This window comes from Budorcas taxicolor, chromosome 9, assembly GCF_023091745.1.
Source record: "Budorcas taxicolor isolate Tak-1 chromosome 9, Takin1.1, whole genome shotgun sequence".
Taxonomy (NCBI): Eukaryota; Metazoa; Chordata; class Mammalia; order Artiodactyla; family Bovidae; genus Budorcas; species Budorcas taxicolor.
In genome coordinates this window covers 73,861,884-73,885,501 of record NC_068918.1, presented here as the reverse complement: position 1 = coordinate 73,885,501, position 23,618 = coordinate 73,861,884, and the positions used below count along the sequence as shown (strand labels likewise).

The window sequence follows — 23,618 nt, the reverse complement described above, 5'->3', positions numbered from 1 at the left end:
CAATGTGTCTGTTTCTGTCTCAAACTTTTCCTGTTCATAAAAAAGTAGTTATTTTGCTTGGACTTAATTTTTTCTGTCTGTCATCAAGGAACAGCACCATCCCGGGAGTGTGATGCTGAATTCACAGTGAGACAAGCACACACTTCTCCCTTTCCCTAGAGGTTCATCTCAGTAAGTGAATGACCCGGCAGTAGGGTATTAGTGTAGTTAGACTCACCATACACATCACACAAGTGTTTTTAAAACACGCACATTAAAATAAGCCAGGAGGAAGCTGTGATCAGGTTCATCAGGAGAAAGTCACTTCCTTCAAATCGAGAGAGGTCTGATCTCACCGTGGGGATCGGCATGGATGAGCACCACAGGAGAGGTGACAGTGAAACTGAAACCTGGGGGTGTTTTCCACAACCTTGTGTGTCTGCTCAGATACACATCATTCAGCTAACTGTCCATAAAACAGGCAGTGTTTCTTCCTATGTGTGCTTTCTGGGGTGTGTGTGGATGTGGAAGTGGAGGTGGGGGAGTGGATTTGTTATAGAAAGGAGACCAAAAGGGTGATGGGGTGAAATTTACTGAACATGGCAAAAGCAGACAAAGTGCAAAGTGAAGGGTTTGTGTTTAACTGAAGGTAACAGCGGAAGAGAGAAAGGCAGTTTATCCTCAGACACTGCATTGAGTTTGGAAGCCCAGTCCAGGCAGGGTGATGTTGGATGCCAGCCCTTCCATGAGAACCCCCTTTAAATCTCTTTTTCTCTCTATTCATTCAGGACCAGGTATTGTGCTACTGTGGCAAGGCTTTAAAACTCCCCTTCGCTACAGGTCTTTTTCTATTTTTTTTGTCTCTCTGGTTGCTGAATGAATACCAAGCTCACAGGCTCAGATTATCTTTGCCTAAAGGAAGGCAGCACCTGTGTGCTCTGTAAGATGACAGTTTATCAGCCAAGCTGAAATGCAGTCTTTTAGGATTTGTGCTGTTTTTCTCCAGCTCTGTGCTAATCCTCCTGTTATCATCTCCGTCAGATTTGTTGACTACAATCAGTTTGTCACCTGAGGTAGGCATATCTGAAGACAAGTAACTAAACCTGCATCTCACAATGAGATGTTTGCAAAGGGCTAAATCTTATCAAGTTTTAAGCCATGAGTCACCTTTTATCCAATAAAGACAAAAGCCATCTATCATTGTCCATTACGTATTTGCCAATTCGTATGCATGATCAATTGATATAACCCCCTTAGCTTCATGAACAAGAAAATGCAAGTAAAGGATTCATGCTGATTTTTTCACTGGTCAGTGATGCAGCCAGGATTGGATTCAGGTACTCAGTGAAATGTTTACAGGCAGAGAGATTAAGCAGTGAGAGATTTTCTCCTCAAAGTTCACCCACAGGTACATGTCTATACACACACACACACACACACACACACACACACACACACTTCGATTCCACTAATCTTTAATTTCTGGCAGGAGTAAACTGGATGAGGAAGATTTTGGGCAGTAATATAACAAATTTACATTTAATTAGTTCTATGGAGAGTTGATTTGGAAGAAACACTTTGATAGATAAATGGAGGTAAAGAATGGGATTCTGAAGTCTGCTCAGCCTTCAAATGATGATTTACAAATGTTGCACTTTATATGAACAAAGGACTTTATGCTGCTTGGAAACAGAAAAAAGAGAAAAGGGAGAAAAAGTGGGAAATTTTAGGCAATGATTCATAGATGGCCATGCTCTGATGGAAGGGACTTTTTCCTCTGACTTTTCACTGTTTCATAATTTTAGCCAAACTCAAAATTTTCTGTGTGGGAATAATTTGGTTGAACCAATGAGAGACTAATTTTTTTTTTTTTTTGGTCTAAACTTATCCATAGTGAAGGTTGCTTCTCTTACAGAGCTTATATTCAAAAGAGGATAGAGACATATAAATTAATACATATGTGAAATATAACTTAATAGAGAAATATATGTTATAAAGAAAATGAACCAGGATAATAAGAAACAGTTGACTGGGGTCGCCTGGTTACAGATGATTAAGAAAGGGCTTATAAATGAGATGACATTTATGCTGAGAGTGTGAATCTAAAGGATGCCCCTCTTTCTTCTGAGTTAATTAATATTTGTGTTTTACAAGGAGTTAATATCTAAGAGGAGGAATAAACAAATGTACAAGGCATTTAATAAAGTTCTACACATTCATTCAGAAATAACTTTTGATTTATATCAGCTGGAATTAATCTCTATAGAAGACAAGAGAATGAATGGCTGGCCCCACATTTAAGAAGTCTTCCTGGACAAGGAAAAGTATGCCAGTTAAGCCTCTTGATTGCAAACTTAAAACTCTAACTCCATCTGATTTAATAGAAATGGGTAATTATTAAATAAGCATAAAGTGTATCATAGAAGTGATGGAAAAATGAAGAATGGTCTTGGAAAATAGGCAGGAAACAAGATGGCACCTAAATTTGTGTGGCAGCAAAAATCTGACTAAGATGCCACTATGTCATCATTTCTCTATGCCCTAGTTGCTGCTGCGAACATTACCTCCATGATGGAACCCAAGCCTGGCAGATATGCACATAGCCTGCAGCACATTAAGCAAATTTTAATTGTCTTGTGCTCTTGAATTACTCCCACAGTTTCAAAATCCTGGACAAATATATTCAATCTTTTGAGTGAATGTACTATTCCCTCTCCAGGTTCAGGAAACAGAGAAAGAGTAGATCTGGCTGGTTCCTTTGGCTTTCATAGTGAGAGATAAAGCTTTGCATTTCATTAATACTCACCCAACAGGAATTTTCCTGGAAAAGAAGTGAGGTTAGAGTCTTAGGAGGAAAAATGGCAACCATCCAACACAGTTCACCATTTTTGGCTGCCCAACATCCATGCACACACTTCTCTTTATACTAAGATTCCAAAATAAAAAGCTCTTGCCTAATGTAACTAATGCTTGTTTTGTCAAAAATTGCACTCACTTTACTTCAAGACCAGAATCCCATTCATCTCTTCCATGTAAATTCTTCCATCTCCAGATCTGTGACAATCCCACTTCAACAGTGTCTAATACAGAGCCTAAACACAGTTGTGAGTAGATTTTTAAAAAATATTTACTTATGTATTAAGGACCTTGCTGGTGGCTCAGATGATAAAGAATCTGCCTGCAGTGCAAGAGACCCAGGTTCAATCCCTTGGTTGGGAAGATCCCCTAGAGAAGGGAATGGCAACCCACTCCAGTATTCTTGCCTGGGGAATTCCATGGACAGAGGAGCCTTGTGGGCTACAGTCCATGGGGTGGCAAAGAGTCAGACACAACTGAGTGACTAACACAATGTTGTATCCACTTTGAGAAGCTATCCTTCCTTGGACATTTAAAATCCCAATGTCCCTAACTTGTAAGATTGGGAAGAAAAGAGTTGTGAGTAGATCATTTTTTTAAATATTTTTTTTAAATTTGGCTGCACTGGGTCTTCGATGCAGCACTCAGGACCTTTGAGTTTCATTGCAGCTTGCAGGATCTTTAGTTGCAACATGCAAACTCTCATTTTGGCCTATGGAATCCGCTTCCCTGACCAGGAATTGAACCCTGTCCCCATGTATTGGGAGCATGGAGTCTTAAGCTACTGGACCACTGGAAGTCCTGTGAGTAGATCATTTTTTCTGAATGCATGTAGTCTGACATGAAAGTAGCCACCCCACATGTTGTTTACTGGTTCAGCATGTTAGCCTGGTGGGCTGCCATCTATGGGGTCACACAGAGTCAGACACGACTGAAGCAACTTAGCAGCAGCAGCATCAGGTGACCATGTGATCAGTAGTGTCTGACTCTTTGCATCTCTGTGAACTGTAGCCCGCCAGGCTCCTCTGTCCATGGGATTCTTCAGGCAAGAATATTGGAGTGGGTTGCCATTCCCTTCTCCAGGGGATCTTCCCAACCCAGGGGGAACATGCATCTCTTGTGTCTGCTGCATTGTCAGGTGGGTTTTTTTTTTTTTTTTTGCCAGCTAAGCCACCTGGGAAGCTCAGAGCACCTATTATATCCTACCGTTTTACCTCACAATCTCTCCTGACATTGCCTCCAAGCTGGCAGGTGCCATAACTAAGTTGTCAGTCATTCTTTCTCTCATTTTTCTAAGGCCAGTTGCTTCTGGGCACAGAATAAAACCAGTGACTCTCTTTGGCATCAGGATGGGAAGTAGGACATTTCTTCCCACCAAGACTTGTATCAAGAAGGATTTTCTTCAAATAGGAAGGTGGTTTGAACTCACACAATTAAAATGTTAACATTGTTATGTCAACTTTAAACTAGATAACAAGGAATTATGTAGGATGGCCTATCTGGTTTGTCACAAATTGAAGTCAAATATTTGTACTTTAAAATAAACCTTATAAGTATTGTCAATAATCACACTTATCCATTAATATACAAAAATATTTTATATCTCAGTTAATTTTTCTCATATATTTTAAATGCAGTCTTGGGCATTAAATCTCTGATGAGTATAATTTGAATTGATTTACATGTCCTAAGGCAAAATAAAAGAATTTCCTTTAAAACATTAGATAAGTCTGAGTTTTGTAATTGAGATGGATCTTCTTGCTATTCAGGCTAACAATGAATTTTCTGTACATGTTACATTCCATGGGATATGAGTGACCATCTAGACGTTACCCAGCATATGATGACCAAGGTCATTCAAAACTACGTTGTCAACTAAATTTTTAAAAATGTGCATAGGAAAGCAAATGTCAACTTACATCTGGTGGCCTAATAGAATCATTTGAACTATTTGAATAATTGTGAAAACGTCATTTTGAAAATTTTCAAAATTAGCTACAGTTGGGAAAATAATCTCCAACATAGTCAGAATTTAATTGGTTTTGCTTGATGATGGCTTAAATATGAGCAAAATGTATCCTTAAGATTTTTTTTCATATGAGAATTTTAAATATTTATACACACATGCCATCATAAAAGTAAATCATGGAAGTCCTCCCAGAGTACCTGATACTTAAACTTTGTTATGAAGGTAAGATTTCTCCATATGGAGAACACTGTATTTATCAGATGAAACACTGTGTTAATTAACAGTGTATGGAGGTAAGAAAATCACCATGTATTATAAAACTATAGGAGACTTAGTATGACTAGAACAATGGTATATATATGAGAATGGGGTTAGGAATAAATGGGAATCAAGTCACAAAAGGTATTATATATTATCCCAACAAATTTGGACTGTATTCTGCACTTCAACACTGTAACCTCACAGACATTATTTCCAAGCTGGCACCATATATAAATCTTCAATCATCATTCTTTGAATTCTACTAGAGCTAACTGCGGAGAAGACAATGGCAAGCCACTCCAGTACTCTTGCCTAGAAAATCCCATGGACAGAGGAGCTTGGTAGGCTGCAGTCCATGGGGTCGCTACTAGTCGGACACAACTGAGCAACTTCACTTTCACTCTTCACTTTCACATATTGGAGAAGAAAAGGGCAACCCACTCCAGTGTTCTTGCCTGGAGAATCCCAGGGATGGTGGAGCCTGGTGGGCTGCCATCTGTGGGGTCGCACAGAATTGGACACGACTGAAGCGACTTAGCAGCAGCAGCAGCAGCAGCAGAGCTAACTGCTTCAGGGTCCAAGATAAAAATCTAATATCTAGATTTAGCAAAAAGAAGTAGGCATCTCACAGAAAAGTAGGCTATTTGGAAATTATACATTACAGACTGTGAAATAATTTTATGTAGATATCTGCCCCTGGTTCCTGGCACAGAGTTCCTGAGACCAAACAATTTCTTGTGATAAGAGTACTAGGAACATCTTTTGTTCTAACATACTTTCCCTGATTCTAGTTCCTGACATGCTTAAGTTCCTAGGAGCTCCCTGCTGCTACTGCTACTAAGTCACTTCAGTCGTGTCCGACTCTGTGCGACCCCATGAATGGCAGCCCACCAGGCTCCCCCATCCCTGGGATTCTCCAGGCAAGGACACTGGAGTGGGTTGCCATTTCCTTCTCCAATGCATGAAAGTGAAAAGTGACAGGGAAGTCGCTCAGTTGTGTCTGACTCTTAGTGACTCCATGGACTGCAGCCCACCAGGCTCCTCTGTCCATGGGATTTTCCAGGCAAGAGTACTGGAGTGGGGTGTCATTGGAGCTCCCTAGGTGATAGGAATGTCTTATATTCTAATGAGGCAACACTCAGCAGGCTCCTAGATGGAAACTGTTTACCAGAAAGACAAAGCCATGATTAGATGCTTGGAACTTTTCAGTCCCATCAAAAGACTGAGTTAATAATCAATCATGCTTATGTGATGAAGCCTTTAAAGACTCCCCAAAATTGGAGGTTTGGAGAGCTTCAGAGTTGGTGAGCACATCTTCATGTGAGGAGGATGATGTCCCTTGATTCCAAGGGAATAGAGGCTCCTACACTCAAGATGTGTACAGACCTCACCTTCATGTATATCCTGGTGAAAGAAATAGACCTGGACTCTAATATATCATCACTGAGCCCTGGCCATTGCCAGCCTCCCAACTTCCCAAGTCAGCTCCTGAAAAGCCATCATTTCCCCAGAAATGACCTCCTATTTCTTCACCCATAAAGTCTGAAATTCTTCATGTATTAATACACTTCTTTACAGAAAACATTTTCTTCCTGTGATTCTTTCAGGGTCTGCAATGTGCCTGGAAGATTAACTGCTTTCCCCGAGAACAAAGTTCAGTTCAGTTCAATTGCTCAGTCGTGTCCCACTTTTTGTGACCACATGGACTGCAGCATGCCAATCTTCCCTGTCCATCACCCGTTCCAGAGTTTGGTCAAAGTGATGTCCATCGAGTCAGTGTGTGTGAAGTCGCTCAGTCATGTCCGACTCTTTGTGACCCCTTGGACTGTAGCCTACCAGCTTCCCCCATCCTTGGGATTTTCCAGGCAAGAATACTGGAGCAGGTTGCCATTTCCTTCTCCAGGAGATCTTCCCAACCCAGGGATCGAACCCCCGTCTCCTGCATTTCAGGCAGACGCTTTAACGTCTGAGCCTCCAGGGAAGCTCATCGAGTCAGTGATGCCATCCAACTATCTCATCCTCTGTCGTCTCCTTCTCCTGCCTTCAATCTTTCCCAGCATCTGGGTCTGTTCCAATGAGTCAGTTCTTCGTGTCAGATGGCCAAAGTATTGGAGTTTCAACTTCAGCATCAGTCCTTCCAATAAATATTCAGGACTGATTTCTTTTAGGATGGACTGGTTGAATCCCCTTCCACTCCAAGGAACTCTTAAGAGTCTTCTCCAACACCACAGTTCAAAAGCATCAATTCTTCCACACTCAGATTTCTTTATAGTCCAACTCTCATATCCAGTATGACTACTGGATAAACCATAGCTTTGACTAGATGGACCTTTGTTGGCAAAGTAATGCCTCTGCTTTTAAATATGTTGTCTAGGTTGGTCATAGCTTTTCTTCCAAGGAGCACGCGTCTTCTAATTTCATGGCTGCAGTCACCATCTGCAGTGATTTTGGAGCCCCCCAAAATAAAGTCTATCACTGTTTCCATTGTTTCTCCATCTATTTGCCTTGAAATGATGGGACCAGATGCCATGATCTTAGTTTTCTGAGTGTTGAGTATTAAGCCAACATTTTCGCTTTCCTCTTCACTTTGAACAAGAGGCTCTTTAATTCTTCTTCAATTTCTCCCATAAGGGTGGTATCATCTGCATATGTGAGTTTATTGATATTTCTCCCAGCAATCTTGATTCCAGCCTGTGCTTCATCCAGCCTGGCATTCCTCATGATGTACTCTGTATATAAGTTAAAAAAGCAGGGTGACAATATACAGCCTTGAAGTACTCCTTTCCTGATTAGGAACCAGTCTGTTAATGTGCAGTTCTGACTATTGCTTCTTGACCTGCACACAGACTTCTCAGGAGGCAGGTAAGGTGGTCTGGCATTTCCATCTCTTTCAGAATTTTCCACAGTTTATTGTGATCCACATAGTCAAAGGCTTTGGTATAGTCAATGAAGCAGAAGTAGATGTCTTTCTGGAACTCTCTTGCTTTTTTGATAATCCAACAGATGTCAGTAATTTGATCTCTGGTTCCTCTGCCTTTTCTAAAACAAGCTTGAACCTCTGGAAGTTCACGATTCATGTATTACTGATGCCTGGCTTGGTGAATTTTGAGCATTACTTTCTAGCGTGTGAGATGAGTGCAACTGTGCAGTAGTTTGCACATTCCTTGGCATTGCCTTTCTTTGGGATTGGCATGAAAACTGACCTTTTCCAGTCCTTTGGCCACTGCTGAGTTTTCCAAATTTCCTGGCTTATTGAGTGCAGCACTTTCACAGCATCATCTTAGGATTTCAAATAGCTCAGCTGGAATTCCATCACCTCCACTGGCTTTTGTTGTGGAGATGCTTCCTAAGGCCCCCTTGACTTTGCACTCTAGGATGTCTGGCTCTAGGTGGGTGATCACACTATCGTGGTTATCTGGGTCATGAACATCTTTTTTGTATAGTTCTTCTGTGTATTCTTGCTATGTCTTCTTAATATCTTCTGCTTCTGTTAGGTCCATACCATTTCTTTCCTTTATTGTGCCCATATATGCATGAAATGTTCCCTTGGTATCTCTAATTTTCTTGAAGAGATCTCTAGTCTTTCCCATTCTATTGCTTTCCTCTATTTCTTTGCATAGTTCACTGAGGAAGGCTTTCTTATCTCTCCTTGCTATTCTTTGGAACTCTGCATTCAAATGGGTATATCTTTCCTTTTCTCCCTTGCCTTTCACTTCTCTTCTTTTCACAGCTATTTGTAAGTCCTCCTCAGACAACCATTTTGCCTTTTTGCATTTCTTTTTCTTGGGGATGATCTTGATCACTGACTCCTGTACAATGTCATGAACCTCCATCCCTAGTTCTTCAGGCACTGTCTTTCATATCTAATCCCTTGAATCTATTTGTCTCTTCCACTGTATAATCATAAGGGATTTGACTTAGGTCATATCTGAATGGTCTCGCGGTTTTCCCTACTTTCTCCAATTTAAGTCTGAATTTGGCCATAGGGTTTTCATGATTTGAGCCACAGTCAGCTCCCAGTCTTGTTTTTGCTAACTGAAAAGGGCTTCTTCATCTTTGGCTCCAAAGAATATAATCAATTTGATTTCGGTATTGACCATCCAGTGAAGTCCATGTGCAGAGTCTTCCCGTGTTGTTGGAAGAGATTGTTGTCAGAGATCCCAGGGTGGCTTGGGCAGTGCACACAGACACTCATATGTGCATCTCTAAGCGACCCTAAGCGTCTTTTCTCCTACCTGAGAAGAGGCTCCAGTAGTTGCATCACATGGCCTTAGTTTCCACTGTCACATGAAATCTTCCAGGAACATTGTTCAAACCTGTGTCCCCTGCATTGGCAGATGGATTCTTAACCACTGGACCACCAGAGAAGTCCCTAAACTTCTCATTGACCACAAAGCTCCTTCCACATGTTAACTCTGCATGGAGGTTGGTGTCCATCCACAACCCTGCACCGCTGGTCACTCATTCCCTCAAAGATGGCAGAATAAAAGGACATTTGCTCATATTCTCCTGCAAGAACTCCAAAATTACAACTCGCTGCTGAACAACCATGGACAGGAGAATGTTGGATTCTGGGAAAAAAAGAATTGGGGAAATGTGTGTGCTCAAGTCAGGGAGAATACAGATAGACAGATCTTTAAGGGGAAAAAGTCATGGAAAGGAAACATTTTTGAGAAAGCTGGGAAAAGTTTGCTTAATTTCACAAGGTTGCTTGTGACTGATATCCCTTAATTATCTCATGAGCACAGACCCCTGCTGATGAAGAAAAAGAGAGAAAAAAAGAGCCAAGTACGTTAAATCTGCCTTAGGCACATGGATTGTCCTTAGGCATTAAATGGCTTCTTTAGAACTGTGGCTCCTGGGCAAGAGGTTATTTTCATGACTACTATATTTCAACAATTGCATTCTTCCTCCTTGGATTTTGCCTTGGTTTTCAGATAATACTCTCAAGAATCTTAAATGAATACTAAAAAATACTAGGATAACATGATTATTAAATGTGTTGCTATAATTTTATTACTTTATTTCTTCTCATAGAGAACATAATATTTTTGTTGATTAACAAAGTAATAGAAGAGAAAAACAATACAAAAAATGACTTCTTACAAATATAGTTGGTTCTCAAAAAATGTGTCTCAGGTGGGTATGAATATAGCTGCACACCTGCCAAGATTGTTCCATCAGATGTGTTGTGTGGTACAAATTAAGAAAGTGACATCTCTAATGAAATAAACCCTTGCAAAAATATTCCCTGACCTTAGAGTTTTCATTGGGAAATTTTGCTAGTAACACTTTCACTGAAGGAGGTTATATGACTTAACCAGGTCAAATTTGATAATATTTATAGCCTTAAAAGTTTAGAGTGATTGCTCTGTCATTGGCCTGGAGTTATTATTAGGGAATGATAGGGAATGCAGAGAAGACTTGATGTAATCATACATTTTCAACGTCCCTCTCCTCTCTATTGGGGTATGGAATTGAGAACCATTTGCCTTGCATAATTTAATTAACCTGTCACTTTATTTTGGAGACTTGTAATTCATGATCCAAAAGGACTGATTGATGGAGCATTGCGAGGACAAAAGCTAGATGTTGAATAGAATTAACTAGCATAAGCATAGTGTAAGAGCAGAATTACTTTTGAATTAACATCAATTATAAAATGAGTTCAAAAGATTATTTACTGCTTAAGCTGGAAATTCTGTGGTTTATTCACCTGGATTTTTAAAATCTGACTAGAGTTCCCTGATATTCCTTACTGAAGAGTTAGAATAATAATTAAATGTAGTAACAACAATATTTTAATTGTGCCAATCATTTACCTGATATTACATTAATTTCTATTTACATATATATTTTGTATTCTCACAAAAAGTTGCAAAATGAAAACTATTATTAATGATTATTGAACTAAGGTCAAGGAGTTTCTACTCCAATTTAGTTTACAAAAAAGATATTATGGTGCCAAAAGAAAAATGAAGAATGTATGAAAAATGAAAGAACAGTCACATTTGCATTTGGGAGACTATTCTTCAAAACATTTTAAGTGCTAAGAATCATTTAGGAAAGGTCTTCCAACTATCAGTTTCCTAAATAATATCAAAGAGATAGTCTCTTTTAGACTCTCAGAAAGTTATCTTGGAAGCTACACAGACACGTGTTCTTTAGAAGCTGGCAGCGTTTATAAACGAAAGAAGGAGACTGATAAAAAGAGCAGACATGCTAGTTACAAGGTAAACAAAACTATAAACTTGGTCTTTGAACAATAGTCTTTTCCTTGTTTGGGGGGATAGGAGTATATGTATATGCCTAGCACTAGTGGATGCGACTGGTGATGAAAGTAAAGTCTGATGCTATGAGGAATAATATTGCACAGGAACCTGGAATGTTAGATCTATGAATCAGGGTAAATTGGAAGTGGTCAAACAGGAGATGGCAAGAGTGAACGTCGACATTCTAGGAATATGCAAACTAAGGTGGACTGGAATGGGTGAGTTTAACTCAGATGACCATTATATCTACTACTGTGGGCAAGAATCCCTTAGAAGAAATGGAGTAGCCATCATGGTCAACACAAGAGTCTGAAATGCAGTTGTGGGGTGCAAACTGAAAAAAAACTACAGAATGGTTTCTGTTCATTTCCAAGGCAAAAAAATTCAGTATCACAGTGATCCAAGTCTACACCCCAACCAGTAATGCTGAAGTAGCTGAAGGTGAATGGTTCTATGAAGACCTAGAAAAGGAAAGATATACCCATTTAAATGCAGAGTTCCAAAGAATAGCAAGGACAGATAAGAAAGCCTTCTTCAGTGAACAATGAAAAGAAATAGAGGAAAATAATAGAATGAGAAGACCTTCTAGAATGAACATCCCAAAGAGATATCCTTTTTCACTATAGGGGACTGCAGTGCAAAACTAGGAAGTCAAGAGATACCTGGAGTAACCGGCAAATTTGGCCTTGGAGTATAAAATGAAGCAGGGCAAAGGCAAATAGAGTTTTGCCAAGAGAATACTCTGATCATAGTAAACACCCTCTTCCAACAACACAAGCAAAGACTACATATGGAAATCACCAGATAGTCAATACTAAAATCAGGTTGATTATATTCTTTGCAGCCAAAGATGGAGAAGCTCTATACAATCAGCAAAAACAAGACCTGGAGCTGACTGTGGCTCAGATCATGATAAATCATGAACTCCTTATAGCCAAATTCAGACTTAAATTGAAGAAAGTAGGGAAAACCACTAGACCATTCAGGTATGACCTAAGTCAAATCCCTTACAATTATACAGTGGAAGTGACGAATAGATTCAAGGGATTAGATCTGAAAGACAGAGTGCCTGAAGAACTATGGACAGACGTTCATGACATTGTACAGGAGTCAGTGATCAAGATCATCCCCAAGAAAAAGAAATGCAAAAAGGCAAAATGGTTGTCTGAGGAGGACTTACAAATAGCTGAGAAAAGAAGAGAGGTGAAAGGCAAGGGAGAAAAGGAAAGATATACCCATTTGAATGCAGAGTTCCAAAGAATAGCAAGGAGAGATAAGAAAGCCTTCCTCAGTGAACTATGCAAAGAAATAGAGGAAAGCAATAGAATGGGAAAGACTAGAGATCTCTTCAAGAAAATTAGAGATACCAAGGGAACATTTCATGCATATATGGGCACAATAAAGGAAAGAAATGGTATGGACCTAACAGAAGCAGAAGATACTAAGAAGCTGTGGCAAGAATACACAGAAGAACTATAGAAAAAAGATACTCATGACCCAGATAACCACAATGGTGTGATCAGCCACCTAGAGTCAGACACCCTACAGTGCAAAGTGAAGTGGGCCTTAGGAAGCATCTCCACAATAAAAGCCAGTGGAGGTGATGGAATTCCAGCTGAGCTATTTGAAATCCTAAAAGATGATGCTGTGAAAGTGCTGCACTCAATAAGCCAGGAAATTTGGAAAACTCAGCAGTGGCCAAAGGACTGGAAAAGGTCAGTTTTCATGCCAATCCCAAAGAAAGGCAATGCCAAGGAATGTGCAAACTACTGCACAGTTGCACTCATCTCACACGCTAGAAGGTAATACTCAAAATTCTCCAAGACAGGCTTCAACAGTATGTGAACCGTGAACTTCTAGATGTTCAAGCTGGATTTAGAAAAGGCAAAGGAACCAGAGATCAAATTGCCAGATGGATCACACTACATATGCCAGATCATGAAAAAGGCAAGAGAGTTCCAGGAAAACATCTACTTTTGCTTTATTGACTATACCAAAGCCTTTGACTATGTGGATCACCACAAACGGTGGAAAATTCTTCAAGAGATGGGAAGACCACCTTACCTGACCCGTGAAAAATCTGTATGCAGCTCAAGAAGCAACAGTTAGAATAGGACATGGAACAATGGGCTGGTTCCAAATTGGGAAAGGAGTACATCAAGGCTGTATATTGTCACCGTGTTTATTTAACTTTTTGCAGAGTACATCATGTAAAATTTTGGGCTGGATGAAGCTCAGGCTGGAATCAAGATTGCTTGGAGAACATCAGTAACCTCAGATGCTCAGATGACACCACCCTTTTGGCAGAAAGTGGCAAAGAACTAAAAAGCCTTTTGATGAAAGTGAAAAAGGAGAGTGAAAAAGTTGGTTTAAAACTCAATATTAAAAAAACTAAGTTCATGGCATCTGTTCCCATCACTTCATGGCAAATAGATGGGGAAACAATGGAAACAGTGAGAGACTTTATATTTGGGGGCTCCGAAATCACTGCAGTTGGTAACTGTAACCATGAAGTAAAAGACACTTGCTCCTTGGAAGGAAAGCTATGACCAACCAGGTCCTTTTGGACACAACTAAAATGAAAATTAGTCTTAAAGGAGGAAGAAAAGCACATTTCATAGTTTGCAAAAAAGGAATGTTTTCCTGAAGATTCTGCAATAATGAAAAAGGAGGATCAACCTAACTAAAGTCCTTAAGAAAATAGTATAAATATTAATACTATCTAAGGCTTTCCCCAGTTGCATACTGTTACAATTTGAAAACTTTAATCCAAAATAAATTCAGTACCTGTGCCATGTTGAACCAACACTGCCATAGATCAGAGGAGTATTTTTGTCTTCAAAAAGTGACTTTGTATTAAGCCAGTAACAAAGGTAAAGGTAATTTATTCTTTCTCTCAAAAACTGTGAGATGTGCTCATTTGAGTAATAAGTAGGTATGACTTAAACCAAATTCCTTATTACCAAATTCAGACTGAAATTGAAGAAAACAGGGAAAACTGCTAGACCATTCAGGTATGACCTCAATCAAATCCCTTATGATTATACAGTGGAAGTGAGAAATAGATTTAAGGGCCTAGATCTGATAGATAGAGTGCCTGATGAACTATGGAATGAGGTTCATGACATTGTACAGGAGACAGGGATCAAGACCATCCCCATGGAAAAGAAATGCAAAAAGGCAAAATGGCTGTCTGGGGAAGGCTTATAAATAGCTGTGAAAAGAAGAGAAGCGAAAAGCCAAGGAGAAAGGAAAGATATAAGCATCTGAATGCAGAGTTTCAAAGAATAGAAAGAAGAGATAAGAAAGCCTTCCTCAGCGATCAATGCAAAGAAATAGAGGCAAACAACAGAATGGGAGAGACTAGAGATCTCTTTAAGAAAATTAGAGATATCGAGGGAACATTTCATGCAAAGATGGGCTTGATAAAGGACAGAAATGGTATGGACCTAACAGAAGCAGAAGATATTAAGAAGAGGTAACAAGAATACACAGAAAAACTGTACAAAAAGGATCTTCACGACCCAGATAATCACGATGGTGTGATGACTCATCTAGAGCCAGACATCCAGGAATGTGAAGTCAAGTGGGCCTTAGAAAGCATCACCACGAACAAAGCTAGTGGAGGTGATGGAATTCTAGTTGAGCTATTTCAAATCCTGAAAGATGATGCTGTGAAAGTGCTGCACTCAATTTTCCAGCAAATTTGGAAAACTCAGCAGTGGCCACAGGACTGGAAAAGGTCAGTTTTCATTCCAATCTCAAAGAAAGGCAATGCCAAAGAATGCTCAAACTACCGCACAATTGCACTCATCTCACATGCTAGTAAAGTAATGCTCAAAATTCCCCAAGACAGACTTCAGCAATACTTGAACCGTGAACTTCCAGATGTTCAAGTTGGTTTTAGAAAAGGCAGAGGAACCAGAGATCAAATTGCCAACATCTGCTGGATCATGGAAAAAGCAAGAGAGTTCCAGAAAAACATCTATTTCTGCTTTATTGACTATGCCAAAGCCTTTGACTGTGTGGATCACAAGAAACTCTGGAAAATTCTAAAAGAGATGGGAATACCAGAGCACCTGACCTGCCTCTTGAGAAATCTGTACGTAGGCCAGGAAGCAACAGTTAGAACTGGACATGGAACAACAGACTGGTTCCAAATAGGAAAAGGAGTTCGTCAAGGCTGTATATTGTCACCCTGCTTATTTAACTTATTTAACTCTGCTTTTGAACATGCTATCTAGGTTGGTCATAACTTTTCTTCCAAGGAGTAAGTGTCTTTTAATTTCATAGCTGCAATCACCATCTGCAGTGATTTTGGAGCCCAAAAAAATAAAGTCTGACACTGTTTCCACTGTTTCCCCATCTATTTCCCATGAAGTGATGGGACCAGATGCTACATATCTTTAGGGATACATAAATATGTATTAAAAGTGCAAATTATGCATTTTCACTTTAGAGTTTTTAAAATTTTAAAAATTAATATTAAAAACTATTATGACAACTTCAGGGGTGATTGAGGTAGGAATGAGATCAAAGAGGTGTTTCATATTTTAAATAGGATACAGGATAAATATTAATATTAAAATAAAATAAAATAGAGACCTAGTTTGAAGATTCCCTAGGCAGACAAAACCAGCAAGCAAAATTTAATTTATTTCATGAACACGAGCAAAAATTACTTCTTGTATATATGTCTGATAATCATAAATGAAACTTTAGTCACCTTTTTAAATAAAATGAGATAATCACTTTTAACCAGTCCCCTGCCATCTGGAAATCCCCACTGTAATAACCAATCATTTTGAAAGTTAAACAGCTTTCTCACTTTCACTTTATAAGCCATCCCGGAACATGGTGCCTCTGAACTTCATACCAGTTTCTGATTTGAAGCATCCCTGTTCACAAAAGTCTATTTCTCACTCAATAAAAGATTCATATCAAGTAAAGCTCTCTGAATTTTCTTCTAATATCAGTGTACAAATATTTTATGAGTGAGGAAATGTAAGGAAGAATAAAGAAAATAAATTTGATAGTCAACAGATGAGATGTCCTCACAAGTTTGAAAGTTTTCTGGAGTGGAAACGCTGGATAAAGGGAGCTAGAAGTATAAGAGATGGAAGTTAGAAGTCAGTTGCCAATATTGAGTGCAGAGATGTAAGATTTAGGGTGGTAACAAAATCTGTAATAGATCCACGAAGTGGATGACTGTAATGTGGAGAAAAAGATCATTACTATTGAAGAGGTCACAAAGCTATAATACAAGGGCTGCTGTGTAGGGAAATCCTCTCCCTGGAATTTGAAATTGATCAGACTGATAACAGAGTGATAATGGGGAAGAGGGCTATGGTCCAGTTTTAGAGTATTCATAGGTATAGTCTGTCAGTCTGTGCTGACAGCAAAAAGCAGGGGCAACAGGGTAGTCTGATTTTAAGATCTGATTTTTTGGTTTAATTGTTTTTGTTTTGTCTTAATAAAAAAAGAAGAGAAAAAAATTGAAAGTAAATGAAGAGCAAGGAGGGCATAAACACCTGCTGGTCTAGGCACATGGTTGAGGAATGGTGAGAATTTTACTTGGTGATACTCCAAAGAAAGCAATACTCCAAGGGTGTAACTAATTTCAATTCTATCTAGATCATGAAGACAATGTCCAGAAAAGGGACTGAGGCTTGTTAGAGGCAGTTGCTGTTGACTTTGTCCACCAAACGTGCAACAACTCACATGTGTGGGAAGGTGTGGGGAACTGGAATGGGATGGAAATCAGGTGGTTCGATCATATATACAGCAGTATATATACCAGGATACTGAAGAATGGCCTGGGAAACTTGGGCTTCTAACAGCACTGTAAAGCATGATGGCGCTAGCCCTGGCCATGTCTATAGGAAGGGAAATAACTGATTTAAGTTAAACACCCTGGTAAGCAGAGAAAGAAGATAAGCTTTGTCAGCTTAGAGTTCAATTTTTTCTGCTTTCCTCAGCTCTTCTGTCATCATTCTTAAACACCCAGTTCTACTCAGATCAACCACTTCCTCCTCATACACTGATCCAACTATCACTGTGGTATCTTTGTTTCTCTATGAAATTGAGATGGTCTTTTAGATCTTGGGTTTCCTTTTGAATCCCTGACAATACCTAGCAAAGTGCTGGATGCACAGTGCATGTTTAATAAATAGCTGATGGATTGGGCTATAAATTTCATTTGTCTAGGTTATAACCAGCACTCGGGCACTCAAGATATGGCTGTAAATTGGAAGGCTAAAGATCCCAGCTTTTATTACAAATTTTTTCATGTTTAAAAGAAAATCTTGGGTTGCAAAGATTTAGCCATTACTCTTGCTTCCTTCTCACCTCTTCACAATCTAAGATTTATAAAAACAGAAGTAGTTGCCGTGGAGACAATTGCTGGGCCCTAGAGGAGCTATTTGAGAATAAAAGCAAAACGGCTATAATATTCAATAGCAGGACTTTACATTAATCTTTTTGCCTTTAATGATAAAACTGAAAATAAAATACAAGAAAAAAAAATGTCAAATACTGTGAACTCACTCTCTTTGTTGCAGAGTTGATAATCTGAGCCATACCAGTAGGTGCTACCCCTTGTTAAGATACTGAAATCATTCCACACTGGTTACAAAATAGCCATTACCCCTGGACTGCCCTGAGACACTCCCAATGGCTCTAGCTTCCCAGTGCTTGCCCCTGTATCCTCCCCATTTCCTCCTAATCCAGCAACTGACGGTTAATATCCAGTTAAGCATAGGCTTAATTAGCACTGCGACTGTAGCGGACACACCAGTTGTTCAACATGGTGAATTTATCAACTGTTAAAGACAGTGAATCATTTCTGACTATATTTGTCAGGTGTTACAAACAAGAGTCCTATATACATGATTTATGTGATCTTCCTAGGATTTTACATTCTTCTAAAATTGTCAATTAACATTTAAGACTTTAGTGACATCAAGGGATAATCCAAATCTTTAGCTCCTTCCCCCCAAATTGGAAATCCTGGTAACACTGGGCTTTCATTTGAAGAAATTCACAGAGCAGAGTATGAGTGCCCCCTTTAAATGCTGCATACACTCTCTACTCACCAGGCTTCATCACATTTCATTGTTCACCCAGTGGACTGTACTTTTTCATGTAACTATCTTCCCCTGTGTGTGTTTAAGTGTCTGTGCCCTGCTCCACGATAATCCCAAATCAGATTCCCTGGGGCTGGGTTTGGTTCTAGACTTTATGGGTCATTTGGTGCAACACCAGCTCAGTGTAGGTACACTCCTGCTCTGCCTCCCCCCTCTTCCAGGTCCCTTTTGCACCTACCAATTGTAACAGCAACTCGCCAATTCTTCTTCTAATTCAGGATGGCATAGCCAGACTTTGCAGACAAGAAAACCTTGTCTATGGCACCTACATTCCTAAATAGTTGGAGAAAAGATCTAGAATTGAGGAGAAGTGTTCACTTTAGTCTAGATGTTTACCACCAATAAAAGATAGGAATGAAATTTTGTGATCTCTGCTATATATCTATTTTCTCAGTAAGTGAAAAATTAATATCTATGGGAAAAGCTTCTGCCAACAATTACGCTGCTATTTTGGGGGAGAAAGAGCTCTATTAGGTACAGGTCCAGGGCTTCCACCTGCTCACTTACAATTTCCTTCCTTAACTGTGACTGCTATCTACCAGTATGTGAATTACCAGCTGCAGCTAATGATAAACCATAGGGAGTGTTTGAACACTACATTTAATCAGAAGCCTTGCCTCAGTTTTCTATTCTGCATGACATACCACTCAAAACTTGGTGCCTTAAAATAAGTTGTTGATTTGTTCATGATTCTGGTGCTCAGCAATGTGCACTGGTCTGGCCAGGGTCATTCATGCCCTTGTAGTCACCTGGCAGCTCAACTCTGATCTGAGATGGTTCTTCACATATGTCTGACAGGGGAGCATCTGGGTTCTCTCCCACATGGTGGACCCAGCTTCTCGACATAGTGGACTCAGAGCAGCATTCCAAGAGGGGTTGAACAGAAGCTTCAGAGTTCTCATAACATCACTTCCACTACATTCTACTAGTCAAAGTAAGTCATGAAACCAGTCCAGGCTCTAACCACCAGGAAATAGTCTCCAGTTTCTCATAGAAAAAGCTGCAAACTCATAGGCTGTGGATTCAAGAATGAGAGGAGTGTCACTATTACTGCCTTCTGTGCAAACAACCTGCCATATTCCTGTAGCTAGAAGGGACAAAGTCTTGGGTTCCACTATAACAGAAGAGAGGAATTATGATTAAAAAAAAAAAAAACCTTCCAAATATACTGGGATCATATACATTGGAAAGTCCCTAGTGAGATGGAGAATGGAAAGATGACAAAGCTTCTGAAGTTGCGTCCTGATTTGGAATTTATCAAAGAAATTATAAAGGTGGGTGGAAAAGAGAGGTGGGAATAAAGGGCAGATAGTGAGGGCAGGAGGATTTGACAGGAAGAATCCCAATGGGAGAACCTGTTTCTTGAAACAAATGTCAACCAGCTGCCACAGTGGAACCCAACCTCATTCCTCCTTGTCTCTTTTTCAAAACCTGGGCTGTCTTTTCTGATCAACCCACCCTCCTTCCTCTCATTCTCAAGTGTAGGATCTCTGCATCTCAGACCTGATTACTATGGTATTATCCAGCCAACTCCTCCAGATTTTCCTCTTTTGGTATGTCTTGTGTGTCACACCTGCTTGGCTTTTTTTTTTTTTTTTTAATTTCTTTCTGAATAAGTAAAGTATGTTCATATTACAAAATTCAAAAGGTACAAAAGTTACACAGACAAAAACCAGAGACAGAGAAGCAACTTCTTCCTAAAACATGGCAGAGCCTGGATTTAAATGCAGGCTGACGTGGCACCCATGCCTTCGACCATGGATGGCACTGCTGAGTTATAAAATCAGGGCTTCTCATCAGTTCTGCTCACAGAGAAGTTAGAAATTACATTTTCCTCCATCAAAACTAATAAATCGACCTTGATTAGTGAGAGAGAGTGCATACTCGCACTCTTCTTGGCTGAACCAATAAAGAATGAGAAGACTCACAAGTAGTCGGCACTGTACCTGTCACAGAAATATGAAGACACCAAACACTACTTGTTGTAAGAAAACATGATATATTAGCTCTGGCAACACTTGTACACCATGTCATGCCAATAAGGACAAGGGAATTGAAAACAGAAATTGAAAGATGGATGTGACCTGCTTCTATCAGCATCTCTGGAGTCAGTATGCGATGGAGGAGGAGAGGAGGCCTTTGGGAGGTGGGTGATTAGCTCCAGAGAGAAAGGAAGGTCCTCTGGCTTCTCTCCCCATGTCTAATTAACCTTCTTACTTGAAAACCACCTTGGAGGAGAGACCTCTGCCATTTTTCTTCATCTTCTCACTTAGGAAAGAGACATAGGAAGAGTCCGCCCCTCTGCGATCACGCCCCCGGAAATGCAGTGGGCCCAGGAGTAGGGTCTCCGGAAGCTGTTGATAGTCCCTGGTTTCGCCGCACGTGACTTAGCACGTGGCTGAATTCTTGGCCCCCAGGAACCTGGAGCCTCCGGCCTCGGTCACTGAGGCTGTGTCGTCCCTGACTATCACCGACCCATTCGTTGCAGTCAGCAAGAAGGCTTCCCTGCTGCCCCGCCGCCCCCGGCGGCCTCTCGAGGTTCATCTGGCCCTTCCCCATCTGCAGCGCCAATTATAACAAGGCTTGGAAGCTAGACGCGCAGCTATGCAAGGGGGAAGGGGTGGGGAAGAGACCCTATGTTTGTGACTATAAGGAAAGCTAGGCGCTGAAGAATTGATGCTTTTGAACTGTGGTGTTGGAGAAGACTCTTGAGAGTCCCTTGGACTGAAAGGAGATCCAACCAGTCCATCCTAAAGGAGATCAGTCCTGGGTGTTCACTGGAAGGATTGATGTTGAAGCTGAAACTCCAATACTTTGGCCATCTGATGCTGGCCAAAGAGCTGACTTATTTGAAAAGACCCTGATGCTGGGAAAGATTGAGGGCAGGAGGAGAAGGGGACAACAGAGGATGAGATGGTTGAATGGCATCACTGACTCAGTGGACATGAGTTTGGGTGAACTCCAGGAGTTGTTGATGACCGGGAGTTATGGCGTGCTGTGTTCATGGGTTCACAAAGAGTTGGACATGACTGAGCAACTTAACTGAATTGAACTGATGAAGGGTATGGCAAGGCCTTGGTCAGGGACTACAATCTCAGCCGCCACGCCCTGGTTCACACCCGTAAAAAGTCCTTTGTACAGCTAGCGGCTGTGATCAGAAATTCAACACAAAATAAAACTTAAAGAAACATTTTGAATGCAAACATGTAAAACCAGCAAAACAATATGCATGTAGTTTCAAAGGTTGTGAGAAGACCCATCAGCAACTGAAAATCCACCATTGCCAGCACACCAACGAGCCATGTTCAAGTGTGCCCACGAGGGATGTGGAAAACATTTTTCCTCCCCCAGCAGTCTGAAGCGGCACGGGAATGCCCACGAGGGCTATATCTGTCGAAAATAATGTTCTTTTGTGGCAAAAACATGGACAGAGATTCTAAACACGTGAGAGAGTCCCATAAAGAGGACATAATCTGTGGCGCGTGCCAGAAAAACATTTAAGTGTAAGGACATCCTGAAGCAGCACATGAGGATGCACGCCCCCGAGCAGAACTTGTGCTGGTGTCCACGGGAACGCTGCGGCCACACCTACACCACTGTGTTCACCCTCCAGAGCCATATTCTCTCCTTCCATGAGGAACGGCGCCCTTTCGTGTGCGAGCACGTTGGTTGTGGCAAGACCTTTGCCATGAAGCAGAGCCTCAGCAGGCATGCTGGTGTGTGTGACCCTGACAAGAAGAAAACCAAAGTGAGGCCGTCTAGTGAGAAGCGGAGCCTGGCCTCTACACTCAGTGTGTACCTCCCTCCTAAGAGGACACAGGGCCTGGCTGTGCCATGGCCAGAAACGGGGAGCTGCCAAGCTGCATGGAAGGCCACACGCTTTCCACGTCGCCATGCTGACCGCAGCTGCACACCCGACTGTGCTGTGTGGAGGTCCACAGACCAGCCAGCTCAGTTCTCTCTCCCAGAAGCACGTGTTTGTTAAAGTCACTGGGGCAGGACACCTGATGCTCCATCTTTCTCATCTTTCCCATTTCAGAGCGTTTCCTCCCAGGGTGCCTGGAGATGCTCTCCCTCCTTTTTGCTCTAGGGAGGAAGAACACACATCACAACCTTGCCCCCTCTGATGGGCTGTGGCCTGGATGAGAAGGTTGCAATTCCAGACATGGTCTGGATGAATCTTTACATGCCTCCTCCTAGAAGAGGAAACAAAAGGATAGTATAAAACCAACACCTCTGGTTCTTTCTGGTGTTAATGCTTATCTAATACCCATAAAAGCCAGCATTCTTGAATTGCTATATAAGGGATTTGCTAAGTCAAATCATATAGACCTGGTTAAGCTGATGGAAACCTGTATAATAACCAGGTGGTTATACAAACTCCATGTAACTAGGCCAATGCGCTAAAGGCTTGATAGTTTTGAATCCTCTGTCATGGCACCAGAGAGGCTGTGTTTGATCCAGATCGCCCTCTCACAAAAAGTGCAGAGCAGTGGGTTTGGGCACTGGCAGGGCCCCCTTATCCCCCCAGGTTGTCAGCCCAGTGCTATTCCCAACCGTCCTTCACAGAGTCATTGAACTGGTTAGAAAAAGACAGACACGTGGTTCTAGAGATTCTGGGTGTGCTGGACTGGGCCCAGGGCTTGGGTCACTCTAGCCTGGAGCTAGGGCTGAAAACCACTGGAGTAAATGCTGCCTTTATTGGCTGCTAAGCTGTGTAACTCCAAAAGCCAAATCCTCCAGACTTATCCTGGGACTGTAAACTGACACTTTCTAGAAGAATTTGACTTGAATGCTTCTCATAGGCATTTATAGAGAGGAATCAGACTTAAAAAGATGAATCCATACAGTTTCTAGTTTTCCTGTTTAAATGTTAGACCCTCTAGAGTCTGTGAAGTAGAATAGTATATAGCCCTTAAGTTAGGAAGTAGTGTTCTCACATGGCGAAGTACTTACATTATGGTGGAAAAAAGCTGTATACATTTTGCATTTTGAAAACCGAGTTAGAAAGCTGCTACCAAGACTGGACAGAATTATTAGTTACTTTTCTCTGCCTTTATGTTTTCCAGGTTTTCTACAGTTGTACTTGCAAGATCAGAAAACAAAAAGACACAAGCAGTCACTCAGGCCTGTTTT

General features: G+C 40.8%; 1 pseudogene; it reads left to right on the top strand.

Moving 5' to 3' along the window:
- Positions 1-19,684: 19,684 nt before the first annotated feature.
- Positions 19,685-22,382, top strand: LOC128053156 (transcription factor IIIA-like; annotated as a pseudogene).
- The last annotated feature ends 1,236 nt before the right edge of the window (positions 22,383-23,618 follow it).